At 42.8% G+C, this 17,591-nt stretch overlaps 1 protein-coding gene and 1 pseudogene across 3 annotated transcripts in view; one reads left to right on the forward strand and one right to left on the reverse strand.

Moving 5' to 3' along the window:
• SMAD9 (SMAD family member 9) overlaps nt 1–12,950 on the reverse strand; it is a 71,869-nt gene extending 58,919 nt beyond the window's left edge. For all 3 annotated transcript variants that reach the window (XM_009191783.2, XM_009191782.2, XM_009191781.2), the window contains exon 1: nt 12,876–12,950. The gene's annotated coding sequence lies outside the window, so the exon portion shown is untranslated. The remainder of the gene's footprint in view (nt 1–12,875) is intronic.
• A 2,353-nt stretch (nt 12,951–15,303) lies between these two features.
• Nucleotides 15,304–15,670, forward strand: LOC116270560 (annotated as a pseudogene).
• The last annotated feature ends 1,921 nt before the right edge of the window (nt 15,671–17,591 follow it).

Genomic DNA, 17,591 nt, shown 5'->3' on the forward strand with positions numbered 1-17,591 from the left:
AAATATCTAGAAGAGGGAAATTCATAGAGAAGAAAGTAGAATGAAGGTTACCAGGGGCTAAGAGAAGGGGAAAATGGGGACTATTGTTTAAATGATACAGAGTTTCAGTTTGGGAAGATGAAAAAGTTCTGGCAATGGGTAGTGTTGGTAGTTGTACATCAACATGAATGTGCTTAATGCCACTGAACTATATGCTTGAAAATGTTGAAAATGAGGCCGTGTGCAGTGGTTCACGCCTGTGATCCCAGGGCTTTGGGAGGCCAGGTGGAAAGATTGCTTGAGGCCAGAAGTACAAGACTAGCTTGGGCAATAGAGCGAGATCCCATCTCTACTTAAGTTTTTTTTTTTTTTTTTTTTAAATTAGCCAGGTGTGGTGGCACCCACCTGCAGTCCCAGCTACTCAGGAGGCTGAGGCAAGAGGATGGCTTGAGCACAGGAGTCTGAGGATGCAATGAGCTATGACTGCACCACTGCACTCCAGCCTGGGTGACAGAGCAAGACCCTGACTCTAAAACTAAATAAATAAATAAATGTTAAAACGGTAAATTGTATTACTGTTTATATTTACCACAGTAAAGGAAAATCCTATCCAAATGTTATGATAATTTGCTTCATCACTACCTTCAAGGGATTTTACAAATGGAGTTTCTCCCTCTGCCACATTAGAGGTATTTTAATAAACTCTTAATTTTCAGGTGGAAAATAATGTGCCATCGGTGCCTGGAAGCCTTGGAAGAAAACAGAATCCCTGAGAAGGTAAAATGCTGGGAAATCTTCACACTCATCCAGGTCCAGTTACATAGGTTAACCTCCTTTCAGCAACCCACCCGCTCTGAAGGACAGCCAGTCCCATGAGATCCCTGGCAGGCTGCCTGCCTTTCAGATCCTTTCTTCTACTTAGTGCCGATTAATGTAAACATATCCATTTTCTCTGATGGTGGTGGTTTTGAGGGGGAGAAGAAAGTACTGTTTTTAAAATAACATTTGCTTCTTCACTAAAAAGGGGTGAAAATATAGAACGATCTCTAGAGGAATCTTTTTTTAACGAGATCTATTTTCTATTTCACAACCATCCAACAGCAATGTTATATGCCATGAATCAGTATTATTCAGCTTGACTTTCTCAGAACAAGTTACTCTTGTCACGCAAACTATAAAATTTCTTGTCAAAACAAATAATTAAATACAACAAACACTCTTAGATTCAACAACTGCGAGCATTCTGAAATAAGACAGAAATACAAATTTCTGTCATGCTAAATTTTACCAATACCCCAGAGTCTCCATGACTTCAGATCAATTGAAAAGTTCACAAAATTCGAAATTCATTCTTTCATAAAACTGACTTTATGATCCTTCCTGGAATAGGAATACAACAGAATAGAATCTACTACATAAAAATATTATTGGGTTAAATGAATTTACGACACACAACTAAATATATGAATATTTGAAGTTCATTTTAAAAATACATTATCATCACTCCTGAATTTGGCCATACTGTGGCCCAGAGGAAGGGACTAATAATTGCTTGAGTTTCATCTGATAAAATAGTCAAAAGGAAAAACAAATAAGTGAAAATAAAAATAAATTAGGAACTAAACAACTAATTATGGTGGGAGGAGAAACACCACATACAAAACACATACAATCTCACTGTAAAATCAGAAACTCTCCAACAACAGCGTGATTTTTTATATAAACACTGGATTTCACATGAAACCGAAGGCCATGACTAAAAGGGGTATATGTGGCCCAAATGAAGGCTCTTGGTTCACCAGGCAGCCTTGTGCTCATGGCATGAAGTACTACGGTAAGCAGATGTCACTGGAATTTATACTTAAAAAGCCACTTGGGAAGCCTTGGTCTACGTTTACTTGCATCCCTGAGATATAGTTCTCTTGGCCACTCGTACAGTTTGATTTTTTTGGCTAGAATGTTTCTGTTGATTGGATATCATTTTTAAAGTTTCACCGGAGATTTTGTATTGTTTTTTAAATTAAAGAGATCAGATACAGTTTTTATTGTTGCTTGTTATCACTTCTTTGGAAGACAGAATCACTATTCCATTGCCTGTTTGCTATGTAGTGAAAGGAAGTAGAATGGGCATTAAAGCAGCGAAGAGGGGAGTCTAAAGGTCATGCCTAATAGTTTGGGTCACTTAAGGTAGGTTTAGAATGCTGTATATTTTTCCGTGTAAGAGTCTGAATATTAAGATCATATTTAAACATTTCAATGGTAAGCCAATATAACAGTGATAAAAGAGAAGGCCAACACTACCTTGTAGAGATCATGGTGTAAGTTTCTAGTATTGCAACTTACATTCTTTACACATATGTAATAAACTGTATATAATTTACACACACACACACATACAGTCAGCATATTCTTGGAAACATTGTATGCCACCCCACAAATGTGTTATTTTAAGTTTGGAAGGCCCACAGTTTAATGCTTCCCGAAACAAGAAGCAACATGATACAATGAGTAAAACACAAGAATGAAGGAAGAAGACTGCAGTCTGAGTGCTAGTGCCATCACTGTCATCTTCAAGTAATTAATCACTTCCATACTGTTTCCTCCTCTGTAAAATGGAAACAACAGTACCTTTTGTGCAGAAGTACTGAGGGGATGTGAGAGAAAGCAATTTGAAAACTGTAAACTAAGATAATATTATTTTATATTATCAAACAATACTTCTGTTTATTCCTCCTGTAGGCTTCACTGTGGGAGTTAAAAGGTGCCAAAAAAAAATTAAAAACAATCTCTTTAAACTAAAATTTAACTACCAGTGACTCCAGGATCCTCAAATGCACTATGTTGGAACGTAGAGACGGAACCATAGTGAATATGAGAAGGAGGAGGGATGAAAACACAGATCACAGAGGATTTGCAGGGCAATGAGACAACTCTGCCGGATACATGTCATGATACACCTTGTCCAAACCCACGGAACGTACACCATCAAGAGTGAATCCCCCAAATTTCTACTCTGAGTCTGTATCCATACATTTTACATTTAAAAGCCCACTAAATATCATAAGGTGGGGACTGTGAGTTGATGCTTGTAGTATCAATTTCAAATAAGGCTGTTGGCAGTCTGGCCTCCCCAGACGACATTCCCAGCCTCATCTCTTTTCACTCCCTTTGCCCATCACTCCTTCCCTACCTGCCCAGAAGGCCCCTGGGCAGCTCTATCTTTCCTGCTCCTCCTTCAAAACAGAGCTGGAAGCCAACTTTCTGGAAATCTTCCCTGGAGGCCCCCAGGCAACAGCACTGATCAGTTCTCTGCTGCTCCTCTGGGTTTCCACAGCACCCAACATGCACCGTCACCCACAACAGCACTTATCACACTTGAATCCCCAGATTTGGTAAATGTTTTCTCCAGAGATTCCTAATCTCCTACCAGGCCACAAGCCAAGCCATACTGTGGTCTGTACTACCTACCTAGCATGCAGGAGGCCATCAATAAATGTTGAATGAATGAAAGTAAAATCCAGTTTTATCAATATCATTAACTATTGTATTATTAATATTATTATTACTATTTTGAGACAGGGTCTTGTTCTGTCACCCAGGATGGAATGCAGTGACATGACCACGGCTCACTACAGCCTCAATCTGCCAGGCTCAGTAGATCCTCCCCCTGCAGCCTCCTGAGTATCTGGGACTACAGGCACACCCCACCAAGACCAGCTACATTTTTAAAAATATTTTTCTCATAGAAGGGTTTTCACCACATCCAGGCTGCTCTCAAACTCCTGCCCCGCTTGGCCTCCCAAAGTGCTGGGATAACAGGTGTGAGCCACTCCAACTGGCCAACTATTGTATTATTAAGCCCCATGTAATTAATTGAAGTTCTAACCTAAAGCCCATTGCTTTACTAACGCGATACCATAAATTTCTTTGAAAGACAGAATTATATAATGCATTCCCTACTTCCTATGCATAGTCTGTCTACTTAAGGTAATATTATATAGAGCATAACCTGTCTGTGAATACTTGCAAAGTGTTAAATGGCTATAAATAATCTTTTTAATATATATATTTTTAACGATGTGTGGGCAATGTTTAAAATTTTATAGATGCGTGTATCTCAAGGAAGGCTGTTTCCTGGCAAAAGGCTGCCTGAGGGGGTGGAGTTCATAAACTGATAATCACAAATAAGCCATGTTATGAACTGCTGTTTGGGAAAGCTCAATTTTATTTTATTTATTTTTTTTATTTTTTGAGACGGAGTTTCACTCATTTCCCAGGATGGAGTATAATGGCACGATCTCAGCTCACTGCAACCACCGCCTCCCAGGCTCAAGCAATTATCCTGCCTCAGCCTCCCCAGTAGCTGGGATTACAGGTATGCGTCACCATGCCCAGCTAATTTTATATTTTTAGTAGAGGTGGGGTTTCTACATGTTGATCAGGCTGGTCTTGAACCCCCAACCTCAGGTGATCCGCCTGCCTCAGCCTCCCGAAGTGCTGGGATTGCAGGTATAAGCCACCGTGCCCAGCCGGGGAAACTCGGATTTTTATTTGCTAAAGAGAAGAATGAAGCAGTGGAGATGGTGTGTCAATTGCTTAGCTAGGAGTTGTGGCCATTTAAAAGCATGCACATCACTTGAATTTGTCTTTACTCTTCCAAATACCCCTTTGATCATGTGATTCTTCTGTTCAAACCATTTAATAGTTCTCTTGACTACGGGTTAAAATTGAATAGTTCTCCTTTGCCTACAGATTAAATCCAAATTTCTTGTCCTTCCTTCCACCTCACCCTACAAAAACCAACCTATTAAGGGAAAAGAAAGGTGGGGTCGTTGAAACCCCAACATATTTAGGGAAGTGAAAGGTGGAGTGGTTCAAGTATCAACAATGAAATGGACACTACCCTAGCAGCTGAGTATTTCAAGATGAGACATGGTCCCTTCCCTCTATAACATTATTGAGAAAACAATCGAAACACATTATCATCAGACAAATAGGTGCACTACTACAACAGTTCCTAGAGGAGTGTACTCAAAGTGGTCTGGAGGCCCCCGGCTGGCTAAAAGGGTTGGGTGGGGTTTCCTATAGGACCAGCCATGCAAACTCACCCTTGAACCAGTAAAGGATAGCAGGGAAAAACAGGAGGAAACTGTACAAAGGCTGGGTTCTCCTCCTGACAGACTGAGTAAGCAATGAAATTCCATGGCCTAGGGAAATTCTCAGCATCTCTAAGTTCTCATAAGGACTTACTGAAAGAATCTCTTCCTGTTTATGTCTCTTCTATTCTACCTCTACCTTCTAGTTTACCTCCCAAATCCCAAATGGGATCATTCTCATTATCCTTGACAAGACTAACTAAAAATTCACACACAGAAAATACGGAAGTCTAATCAGGAAAAATACAGTCATCCCCAGTTATCTATGGGAAAATCAGTCCAGAATGCCCACAGACACCAAAATCCAAGGATGCTCAAGTCCCTGGTATAAAATGGTATATTTGCATATAACCTACCACATCCTCCCTTATACTTTAGATCATCTTAGCTTACTTATTATACCTACTATACTGTAAATGCTATGTAAACGGTTTTTATATCTTATTTTTAATTTGTATTATTTTTATTTTTTTCCTAAGTATTTTTCATTTGTTGTTGGTTGAATCTGTTGATGCAGAAGCCACTGACTCACAAGGCCAGCTGAATAGAGAAATAAACCCAAACAGATTACAGTTTGGGGAGGTAAGACATCTTACTACTGGAGAAGTATTTTAGTATTTGCCTCTTGATCTCTTTCACGCTAACTACGCTAGGAAACCCTGGAGACTGGGATTTTATTTTTGTCACTTTATTTCGTTGTGTGGTCCCCAGGGCCTGTTCTGGGGCCTCACAGGCAGCGTAGATACAAGGCACAGAGTAAATAATGGTTGAATAAATATCCTATACAGCCCCATAAATTTACATGTTCCACCTTCTAAAGTGATTCCTACACCCACAAAATTGCAACACTTTGAAACTCCAAGATATAATCAATACAACTTTAAAAAAATGAAGTGCATTTAGAATATCTTGCAATAAAATTAGATGCAATGACAACAGAAAGCAAGTAAAACTGCCACTCCTTTGAAATAATACTAACTTGTCATTATTTGCAAACACAGCCAACACCTAATGACTGCTTTGTGTAAACATATAGTCAATAAGCTGAAAGGGAAGCATTTAGGTCCATACATGTTTGTCTTAGACAATTATTTTATTCAACTCCTGTTCCTAAAAATAAAATTCTACTTCCACTAGAAAACAAAGAAAGAATGACTAAATGCATAAACAAGAGAAAGAAAACCACATGAGACCTAAAATCTTTTTAGCTTAGCACATTTTTCATCTTCCATATTCATTACCATATTCATTCTTGGCTTCTAATAATCACTTATATCATTAATAATAATCACCCATATCATCAATCACTGGCGGTCTTGCTTTATGAACAAGTTGTGCCCAATCCTGCGTAGTGATTTGGAAACTGGAATTCACTTTCCCCTAGAAACGACGTCATGAGTGCTGATGTACTGCCCTGGCCACCTCACTAGGATCGTCTTAACTCATAATGCAGGTGCCTTTCATACTGCTAACACTAATTCAAATACGTGATGTCCACTTTTGGCATCTGCCGATCTGCTTTCTGCAACACCCTCTTTCCATACTTAGGTGCCTCGAACTTCTCAACAGTGCTACTGCCCGAGCCTTAAAATGACTTACTTTTGGGCAGGGCGCGGTGGCTCACACCTGTAATCCCAGCACTTTGGGAGGTCAAGGCGGGCGGATCACGAGATCACGAGATCAAGACCATCTTGGCTAAGACGGAGAAATCCAGTCTCTACTGAAAATACAAAAAATAAGCCAGGCGTGGCAGTGGGTGCCTATAGTCCCAGCTACTTGGGAGGTTGAGGTAGGAGAATAGTGTGAACCCTGGAGGCGGAGCTTGCAGTGAGCAGAGATGGTGCCACTGCACTCCAACCTGGGCAACAGAGTGAGACTCCGTCTCAAAAAAAAAAAAAAAAAAAAAAAAGACTTACTCTTCCTTCCTCACTCCTTCTCTCAAACTCTGTGATTCTCAGCAAAGAAAGGAGCAAGATGAATTCGTGAACTTATGATGAAGTGTACAGATAAGAGATGTTAAATATTCTGCCACAAAGTGGGAAACTAATGGAATCTGTGAATCCCTTTCTGCGTTACCATTAATTCCTGAAACGTGCTACTACCAAGTCAGTTAAATTTAGATACAAGAATTCAGAAAGCAACTCCTGGCACTTCAGTTGAATGCTACCATCCATCAAATGCTTCTTAAAAAAGATCTGCAAATCTGCTGTAAACCTTCCATAGCCCACAAGTACTTAGGACAAAATCCTTTAGAACGACATTAACCATTGCACAATTACTGCGTTTTGTGAAAACAAATCAAAATACACAGTAACCAGAGTAAATCTGTATTTGATAGGCTTCTAAGCACTTTAACAGATTAAAAGTAAAAATTAACAGGCTATATGGAAGAAGATATTCCGTAGATTAAAGCAGTGATTTAAGGCAAATGGCCCAGTCTATCTAGGGATGCGCTCCCGGGGTCAGTGAGTTCAGGACGTGGCTACCTCACAGTGTTCACACTTCCACTACTTGCAAACTCTAAGTCATCAGAATCTTCAACTCACAATCTCCAACGTCACCAACACGTCTGAGTGGCCCCAAGACCGCATGTATGCTGTCCAGATTTCCTTCATTCAGTGACAGAAAACTGGCAACTGGAGTCCTAGAATGAATGGACATCCCTGGCACACCCAGTGCTTGTAAACTGAAGATTGCTTTTCACAACTGCAGCACCAAACTCTCCTCGGGACTGAGTACATGTTTTCTATTTATAGTCCCTCAGAATTAAATATGAAAAAGAAAAGGAAGTGATCAGATACAAAGTATTAAATTTCCCCAAGGGAAAATTCACATAAAAATAATCCCCACCAGTGACATCAGCTAATCAGAACACCAAAGAATGAGACAGAGAGAGAAGATTTGGATATTTCATATCTAAAAAAGAGGAATTGAAAATTGTCATTATATGAAAAAATCAGAACTACCTATGTCTCCTTTATAATTATTCTCTGGATTAAACTTTTTTCTTTGAATTAAATGTGGGCTGGGGAGTGAGGGGGAAGAACCGTAATCTCTTCAGTGCTTATGACTTCTAAAGTGTTACAGCCTTGTGCACACACACATCTACCATCCTTTTTTTTTTTTTTTTTTAAAACAGAATCTTGCTCTGTCACCCAGGCTGGAGTACAGTGGTGCGATCTCGGCTCACTGCAAGCTCTGCCTCATGGGTTCACGCCATTCTCCTGCCTCAGTCTCCCGAGTAGCTGGGACTACAGGCGCCCGCCACCATGCCCGGCTAATTTTTTGGTATTTTTAGTAGAGATGGGGTTTCACCGTGGTCTTGTTCTCCTGACCTCGTGATCTGCCTGCCTGGGCCTCCCAAGGTGCTGGGATTACAAGCCTGAGCCACCGCGCCCGGCCTACAATCCATTTCTTAATATTTATGCATTTTATTTTAAATTCCGAATTTAAATTTTATACTGGAGTCTTGAAAAGAGTTTTGATTCTTGAAAAATGGGTTTTGAGTTGATTAGAGCTTCCCAATTAAAACGGTACAATTGAATATATTATACAGGCATGATATTTATAAGCAAATTCTACTTTTTCACATCATATTAACTTTAATACTGGATCATTACACAGAACACGATATATTTTAAAAATGAGAGTTAGTACTGTTCGATAACAGAATGACTAGGCACAGAAAGGAGATTCAGCCTCTGACAAGGCTGATAACAAGACCCTTTATACATCCGATGTGAACAAAGCAGCAGCTCATCTCAGTAGAAGTCTGCTTTCCTTTTGTGAGCATAGTTTGAAACATACACTAAAAACAGTATCAATTTTTATGCGGCTATGGTGGCGGGGGGAATCAGCATATCGTGTTAGCAATTTTCTGTGGAATCACATTAGTGTTTCATTGTGGTAGCCATATCACATTAAAATCTGTTTTTCTACTAAATGGCTTCCATTGTGTATTTAGTGAATCTGATATGGAAAATTGCTAATGCAATAAGAGTATCATAGAAGCTTTCCTGACTGTAGCTCAGCCACAACATTCAGGAGAAGCAGGCTCTCAACTGGGCTGAGGCGATTTCAGGCCTTGTAACAAGTCCTCAGCTCAGACGCAACACCAGCTTCTTGAAGGATGGACCTTATCCTATGGATGAAATGCTTTTACAGATTTTATCTCAGGAGGGACCAAGGGTTCAGTGAAAAGATGTGTCATGTATTTGTTGTTAATTGACAGAGTACTATAAAGGGCACTGTGGTCCGCATTTAGGGAATAAAAAAGGTAGATGAAACAGTCCCTTCCTTCCTGGATCTTGTAAGGACGGTCTGAGGGGAAGAAATAAATTCGTCTATGAGTAACTTAATACGAGACAGACAAGAGTTGAAAAGGCAAAAAGCCACAGGAGCTTGAAGAAGGACATACCTGGGACCAGGGTCATCACAGAAAGTCCAGTGAAGGCAGCGCCTGAACAGGGCATACAAGATAAAGTAGTCACATTCGAGGATCTGGTGGGAGGTGGGGAAGCTGGGAAGGCCTCAGCGTGGGGTAAAGGTGCACAGGACAGGAAAGCCAGGGTATGCGTGGAAACTAGCATTTACTATTTTAATTGCAGCATAAAATCGGGAAAGACCGGGAAGATAAGCCTGGAAAAGTGGTCTTGAGTCAGCCTAACACACAAGGAGGCCGACACTAAAGGAGAGCAGAATATAAGTCAGGCAAGTGCGGCTGAGGTGTCACCTCATGGTTTTGGGGTAGGAAGTGTCAGGATGAAGACCACCAGGCAAGAAGAATATCCAGTTTTCATGGGTATAATGACTTCTAATGCTAACAGATATCTTGAAATCCTAACAACTTTAGTTGACACAAGTTTCTTAAGAGACATAACTTACCGGAATATTTATTTTAAAAGGTTAGTTTATTACTAGGGGATAATTGTTTATTTTTTTAATGTCCTTACTTAGGACATGGACATTCACCAGGATAACATGAAACACTGTGAAATGCTCACACTATTATAAGTACTTACGTATTTACTGTTTGCATTTTTTTTTTTTTGCTTTAGAATAACTTTTCAACTCACTAGCAACAGTAACCAAGGAAATATAAATCCAACAGCCTAAAATTACAACTATTTGAGAAAATTCATGGTTTCAACGTACTGCTATATTTACTGCTTTGTTCTGGACAGTTTCCCGTTTTTTAATTCCTCTCTAAGTGTCCAAAACAATATACAGAAAATCTGCACTAAGCTTCGTTAAAGCTTTAAAACTTAGCATAGTTCGTTTGGCATATCAGAAAAACCACGTATTTGTCATAACCTTTACCTTCCCTTAAATGAGAGTACATTCTGTGGATAAGGATTATTTCCCACATATTAAAGCAGAACATGATGAAACTGCTGTCTTATTTATTACAGAGGAAATGTCAGATATAAACTAGTTACCTTAATGTTATAGCGATCGCTTAAGAAACACTATCCCTCCAGTTTGGCAACGCATATTGCACTCTCATTAATCAGAATTAAACTATTTGGAAAATATATTGAGTATTTTCATGCTGACATTGAATATTTCATCTTCATGAAACAATTTCTGGACAGACTTTTTTCCCTCCGACTGACCACATGATTAGTAAAGACAAATAGTGCACCAGTTGTTTATTACGTATGGATATCTTTAGTAATGTTTCATTTAAAAAACAAAACTAAACTCTTCTTTCTCATCCCATGTCTTGGGCAATCAGAGATGCAAGAGTTGACATCTGTGAATATTTTCTGATTACTCATTAACAAGGAAAATACAAGTTAAAGAAAGATTTTAAAAGGAGAAAAGCCAAATAGTTCATGTTGACTTTGAAAGACTGATGACAAAGATGTGGTAATTCTAAAGTACTTAGAGGTTTAACCCAAAATTTGTTTACGTCTTTGATTTTTAGTAAACACTGCAGATAAAAACGAGTTTGTTCAGATCAAGAGTATGTTGGCATTCCCTTAAGCATAGTTTGAAACCACAGAGCCCAAGCATAAAACAGCTCTGACAAAGATAACCAGTCAAGCATAAAAATGGGAGTTGGTTGTGTCAGAATACATTAAGAGGCCGAAGGCTGTCTGGTAGACAGCTGTCTTGCCATCAGTGAAGGTGACTATTACCACTAAAAGTTGTTTTTCGGATACAGTACTTGAAATTTCTGTCATCTTGTATTTAAAATGCTCCTTGTTTACAAAGCGTCACATCCTTTTCTCATCTGAAGCCTCCCTGGATAACCACAAACCTAAAAGCAGTCTAAAATTGTGTTGATGCTTTCCTACAAGCACAGGGAAACTCATTTATTGAATCTTTGTCTATTTGGAGTTGAGAATGTCTTTGGCTTTTATTTTAAATGCCTTCTTAAATATAGATCACTATTTTTAAAATGTAAACATCCAAAGGCATTCCCTCACACTTGGAGGAATGCTAAGGCAGGAGACATACTTGTAGTAGTCACATTTCACTTTCTCAGACGGATGCCACAAACGTTCCGCTCAGTTACTGCTTAGGAGGCAGCATTATTAAATGCCTCACGACTTTACGGTCACCCTCCATGCTTCTTGCTAACCTACATTTCCAAAACATCATCCAAGAAATCTGGCAAGCCACCGAAATGGTACTAGTAAACTGGATCCATCCAAAGCACTCCACAGTGCCCTTGTAGGTGTGTATCTCACTGTGAACTACTGGGTAAAGAATTTACATACAATTTTATCCCCAAACTCGATTTGTATCATTTGTAGGTTAGTTCTCAGGAGTACTCACTCCAGCCCAGCAATAAGTCAACGTAGTATTTCCAAACTATCATTTCAAATGTCCACGGTCAAGGGCGGGAGGAGGAAGGAACAGTAACGGGAAGACTTGTCAGTGATTAGCCATCCATAAAAATGCTTTCCCCGCGCTCCTCCTTCCGATCACAAAGCTGGCGTCAGGCAGTCTCCTGTATCTGCTCCCCACCTCGCCCCCTCCCCTCTGCGGAGAGCTGGCATCGAGGGGCGGGCCAAGGAAAAGACAAACACCCGGGCTCCGACACAGTCCAAGCGCGAGCCCGGAGACACTTGAACAACATTCCTAACTTTTTTTTCTCACTTCGCATGCCTCAAAGGTAAGCAAAGCAAAAAGCCTATGAAACAGAAGGCCAGCGAGGCCAATGCGGCACTGGCGAGTTTAAAAGTGGCCCCCAAAGAGTCACAATGACGACCCCCGCCGCCCCCTCTGTCCGCTGTCCCCGCTCTCCAGGTACAGCAAGCGACTCCTCCGGCGCCCACCCTGGTCTCTGCCCACGCCCCGGGCCCCAGCTCCCGCCCGGCCGCCGCCCCCGCCGCAGGACGAGCATCCCCTGACAGGTCCCGGGGCCCGCGGCGCGGGCGGATGCGGGCGCGAGGAAGGCGAGCGGCGCTGCGGCCAAGTCCCCGGAGCGGTCCCCTCCGGCTCCGTGCCCACCCCACCCTAGACAGGCCCCACCGAGAAGCACCGGGACGGCGAGCGCCAAGAGCCAAGCCACACGCCGAGGAGCCTCCCAGGCTGCCCCGAGGACGAACAACTTAGCCCTCCACTCAACGCGCTCACACGCACGCACACAAGCAGCGCGCGGCCGCGGAGGGCACGTCTTACCTGTCCCCGCGGTGCCACTCATCCCTCCCCCACCCAGGTCCGGCGCCCCCCACCCCGCCCCCGCGGTGGTCCCCCGGCCGCCCGCTCCGAGCGCCGCGCACTCACTGCCTGGCTGCGCGCTCAGCGCCTGCAGGGCCCGGCGGCGGCGACGGCGGCGGCGGGGACCGAGACAGCGGCTGCAGCGGCGGCGGCGGCGGCGGCGGCCCCAGCCGGCGTCAGTCAGACTGGAGCCGCGAAGCCTCATCGCCCGTATTAGTGCGCCGACCTGGAAAGCGGCCAGGGAGCCCTGCTTGCGGCCCGCCCCCGCCCGCCGCCGCGCGCTCTGGCCACTCCGGGAACCGCGGAGGAGGGGGCTGCGCGGGCCCGGCGGGGGGCGGGAGCGAGGCCGGCCCCACGGCCACGTGCGCGGAAACTCGCGGCGCGGGGGTGGCGGGGGAGTACACCTCGCAGCGGTCCGCAGCTGGGTTCCCGCCTCTTCCCCACCCCCAGCCGCGGGCTGCCCTCTCCGTCCCCCTGCGCGACCCCAGGCTCAGCCCCTGCCAGAGATCCTGGCCTGCTGGGGGGTCCCGGGGTGGGGTGGGAGCCTTCTGCCTGCGTGGGTCCCTCGCGTCTCTCTCCCTCACCCCACCTCTGAGATTTCTTGCCAGCACCTGGAGCCCGAAGCCTTAGAAGGGTTGTCAGCCCAATAAGAATATAGGATCACCCGCCCATCAGTCTGGAGACCCTTCTGAGCTGCTGTTTCTCACATGTTTCTGGGCCCTGGTGGACTCTCATTTGCGCTGTTTGTTCTTGATTTGCTTTTCGGAGTAAGGGGATCCTGACCCCATTGACAGTGACAGAGCAACTGGGCTGCACTGGCATAGGCACAAGAAAATATAATCACTCTGGGGGTGAGCGGTGGTTGAAACGACTCATATAATTATGTGGATTGTAATTTCCTTACGCATATTTATTTGCTTAACAACCCAGCATGTGAGATATATTATCTAATCTAATAAAAGATACAAACTTATGGGCACACAGCAATGTTACTTAACAACTTTCTCGTCTCACGGCCTGGCTGCCCCCCAAGTAGCCTGCGTCTTAAGGTCACTGTGGACTCCTGGAACCCACTCAGAAACGCCACTTGGGAGGAACCACTTCTTGATTCCCCATCAGCCCGTAGGTCCTCACAGAAAAGGCATTTGCTGCAGGGGTGAACGTGGAATAAAGCCACACAGGACAGTTTTCAGTTTGCTCCTGTGTGCCTGAAAGTCATACGTCCAATAGGCCCCGATAGCAGCTCCGAAATATAAAGCAAGGCCTTAAATTTAACTGCTTTTTCTAGTTCTCAAAGCACTGCACTTTCTTCATGGCAGATGATATTTTTGCATTATTATACCGTTGTAGTTGAATAGTGATTTGTTTAAAGCAACATTTGCAGCAGAACCTTAAATACCATGCCTTAACCCCAAAGTCTTCTTTCTACATTGGTCCAGATACCTCTGCTCCTGGCTACGTGTTGGGTTTGAGATCCTCCTGGGTGAGAAACACCAGGAAACAGCGGAACTGGTAAGGGCTACAGATTATATTTTAAGGATTATGCTGGTTGTGGACTTTATTGTCAGTAAGCTAATTAGGTCCTCAGAATTGATACCTTGTGGCTCAAGTTTTTTAAAATTAAATTAAGAAAAGAAATGGCCCAATCACTATCTCAGTTTTCTTCTCCTATATGAGCATAATGCGGAGGACACAATGCAGACAAAGAAATTATAACCTCTGCAGCGCTGGCTCATGATTCTGGCATGGAGTCGTTTTCAGTTCGCGGAATTCTCTTGATTCTTGGCAGGCCTTTGATTTAGAGTATGTCTAGTCAGCTTTTTTCTGTACGTTCTCATTTACATACCAGGATATTTCTGCATGATGATGACTTTTTCCTGCCTAAACATTAGTCTGTCACTGATAGAATTCCTATCATGTATTCCTCAAGGCTAGTATAGAAAGTTAATCCATTCCACTCAAGAACAGTAAGATCTGGTGAGTTCCAAGAAGGAGAAAGCACTTGGCCTAGTACAGAAGGCGCAGTGCTGACACCCCATTTTACAGAAGCTGACTGTCCTGGTTAGTGGAAAGCTAGACTTTGCTTTATCGGTGATTTCTTGATTGGCTGTGGTTTTACTGCTTAACAGAACTTCCACCAAAACATTCTGTTATGGGAATCATATGAGAGGAGAGACTCAGTCAGAGGTTGTGATTTGGTAGAACCGCCGGTGAAATTTTGGTTCAGGACCTCAAAACCACGGCAAAACTGAGATCTGTTTTCTGAAAGACCTTAAGGTCTTGGCCTAACATGAGCTCCCTCAGGCTATAAAACAGTGGTAGGAAGGGCGGCTTCCTTACCCCAAGAGAGAGTCCATTCTTTGCATTTGCCATATACCCAACATAAAACCAGATTGTGGTCTTTGAAGCTGTCCCTGAAGTGACAGTGGAGAGAACCGGGCAGCCCAGAACTCCCAGTCATGGAGATTCATCCTGCAAGAGAAGGGAGTTCATCATGGTGGATGACCTAAAGCGATTCATGTATAAAATGTTACCAAGTGTTGAAGGGCTCCATGCTATTGTTGTGTCAGAGTTGGAGTACCTATTTTGAAGTGGCCAATGATAATGCTCCAGAGCGTGCTTTGAGACCTGGTTTCTCATCTACTTTTGCCCTTGCAACAGACCAAAGGAGCAAACTTGGACTTTCAAAAAATAAAAGTATCATGTTACTGTTACACCTACCAGGTGATTCAATTAAATCATTACCTTTGGTAGTGAGTTTCATAGCCAGCAGCAATGCCAATACAGGACTAATTGTCAGCCTAGAAAAGAAACGTACTCCATTCTTTGAAGAATTGAGACAAGTTATGGAAGTTTCTTAATCGGACAATGGTTTCAATGTGTACCTTATCTTTATTATAACAACACAATATCGATCCAGCAATCTTTAGACCGCAGTACTTTTATCCATGTGCTCAAGAAAAGGCCCCTTTTTCCAACTTATACTGAAGAGCAAGCATATAGATAAAATTTATGGACAGATCAATTGTTATATTTTCTGGGGTAGGGTCTTTTCTTATTTAGTGAGATCTGGGGATACCACAAAAATGGTTCAGTCTATCACAGCTCCCATGGAGTTAGTCCAGCCACCAAATATGGATGAGATTCTATTCCGTGGATCAGAATCAAACCGGTACATTGATCCACTTGAGCCATTAAGTGCTCTCTATTGTACAATCTGCCCAGGCCTGCAGAATGAAGCCGATTTTTTTTATTGCGAATAATAATAAGGAGATATTTTTCTTCAGATTATGTTTTATTTATTCGCCTTGAGTGCGAGGAACGTAAAATGGCTTAGTAAAAGCAAAATCAGTACAATCACTAACTATTCCTTTGTACTTATTATTTTATGGTATAGATGAATGTTACTGCTTCATTCTTCTCAGAGAGTGCTGCTCTTTAATGAAAATAAAAATTATAGCTAATGGTTTTTCCTCAAACTCCGCTTCCTATAACCAATCAGTGTTTTAATGTTTGTGTGTTCTTTATAAAATTTAAATGTAATTTGTTACTGAATGCTGTTTCCAATATTAGCATCTATGTAAACATGATAGTATAACCATTTTTTCATATGTGAGTATAAATAAAATAGTATTAAAAAATAAAAAAGGCCGGGTGCGGTGGCTCAAGCCTGTAATCCTAGCACTTTGGGAGGCCGAGACGGGCGGATCACGAGGTCAGGAGATCGAGACCATCCTGGCTAACACGGTGAAACCCCGTCTCTACTAAAAAATACAAAAAACTAGCCAGGTGAGGTGGCAGGCGCCTGTAGTCCCAGCTACTCGGGAGGCTGAGGCAGGAGAATGGCATAAACCCGGGAGGCGGAGCTTGCAGTGAGCTGAGATCCGGCCACTGCACTCCAGCCTGGGCGACAGAGCGAGACTCTGTCTCAAAAAATAAAAATAAAAATAAATAAAAAATAAAAAAACAGATTGTAACAAAGTCTGTAGTCATCCATGGATGCAAAGATTCTGCTTTGTACGTCTCTTGTACCTTAAGTTTGCGCTAGCATGATAATGTTTCCACTCAGAGTAGTAACTAGGAATCAAAGCCTCCACACTCCTCCCACCTCAAGTCTCCTCTCTAAATTTTATCTGTAACTCTGTCCTGATGCTGCAGTTTTTCTGCCTCCCATTCGGACTTTCCTTGAAAGTCATCTTTCATTCTGTAATCATCATTAAACGCTTTCCTAAGTACCAGGCACCCGAATTAACTGTATGAACACAGAGCGCTGGCCCTTAGTAAATGCAGCCTAACAGAGAGATACACATACCAATGATTATCACACAACTTTGTGTGTCACCGTAGGGGAATGGGCACAGGGAGGTGTCAGGGAGGTCTTCACAGGGTTGAAATTTCAGCTGCAACTTGAGAAGAGAACATGAACATCTACTGTCCTGCACCCTCCAGGCCTCCACCCTGCCTCAGTGGGTGCAGTCCTGCAGGTGCTGGCCTCACAGCAGAGTGCAGGCTGCACTTCAGCCCACTTGCCACCCTGGCCTGACACTGATGCAGGCCCAACTTGTTCAATCATGAAGGCAGAATGCCTGCTATGTGCAGAATTCCCTGAGGCTTTGAGTAGAAAAGCCTCAGTTTTCCTAGGAGAATTGTCAAACTAGTTGGGTAGATAAGAAAAATAGTGTTAACGCGGCAGTTCGTCACCAAATACATTCTAAAGGATTGAGACAAGAGAGCGATGGACCATCTTGACTCAGCAGTGAGGATCAGACGCTGTTTCCATTT

This window comes from Papio anubis, chromosome 15, assembly GCF_008728515.1.
Source record: "Papio anubis isolate 15944 chromosome 15, Panubis1.0, whole genome shotgun sequence".
In the NCBI taxonomy this organism is placed as follows: Eukaryota; Metazoa; Chordata; class Mammalia; order Primates; family Cercopithecidae; genus Papio; species Papio anubis.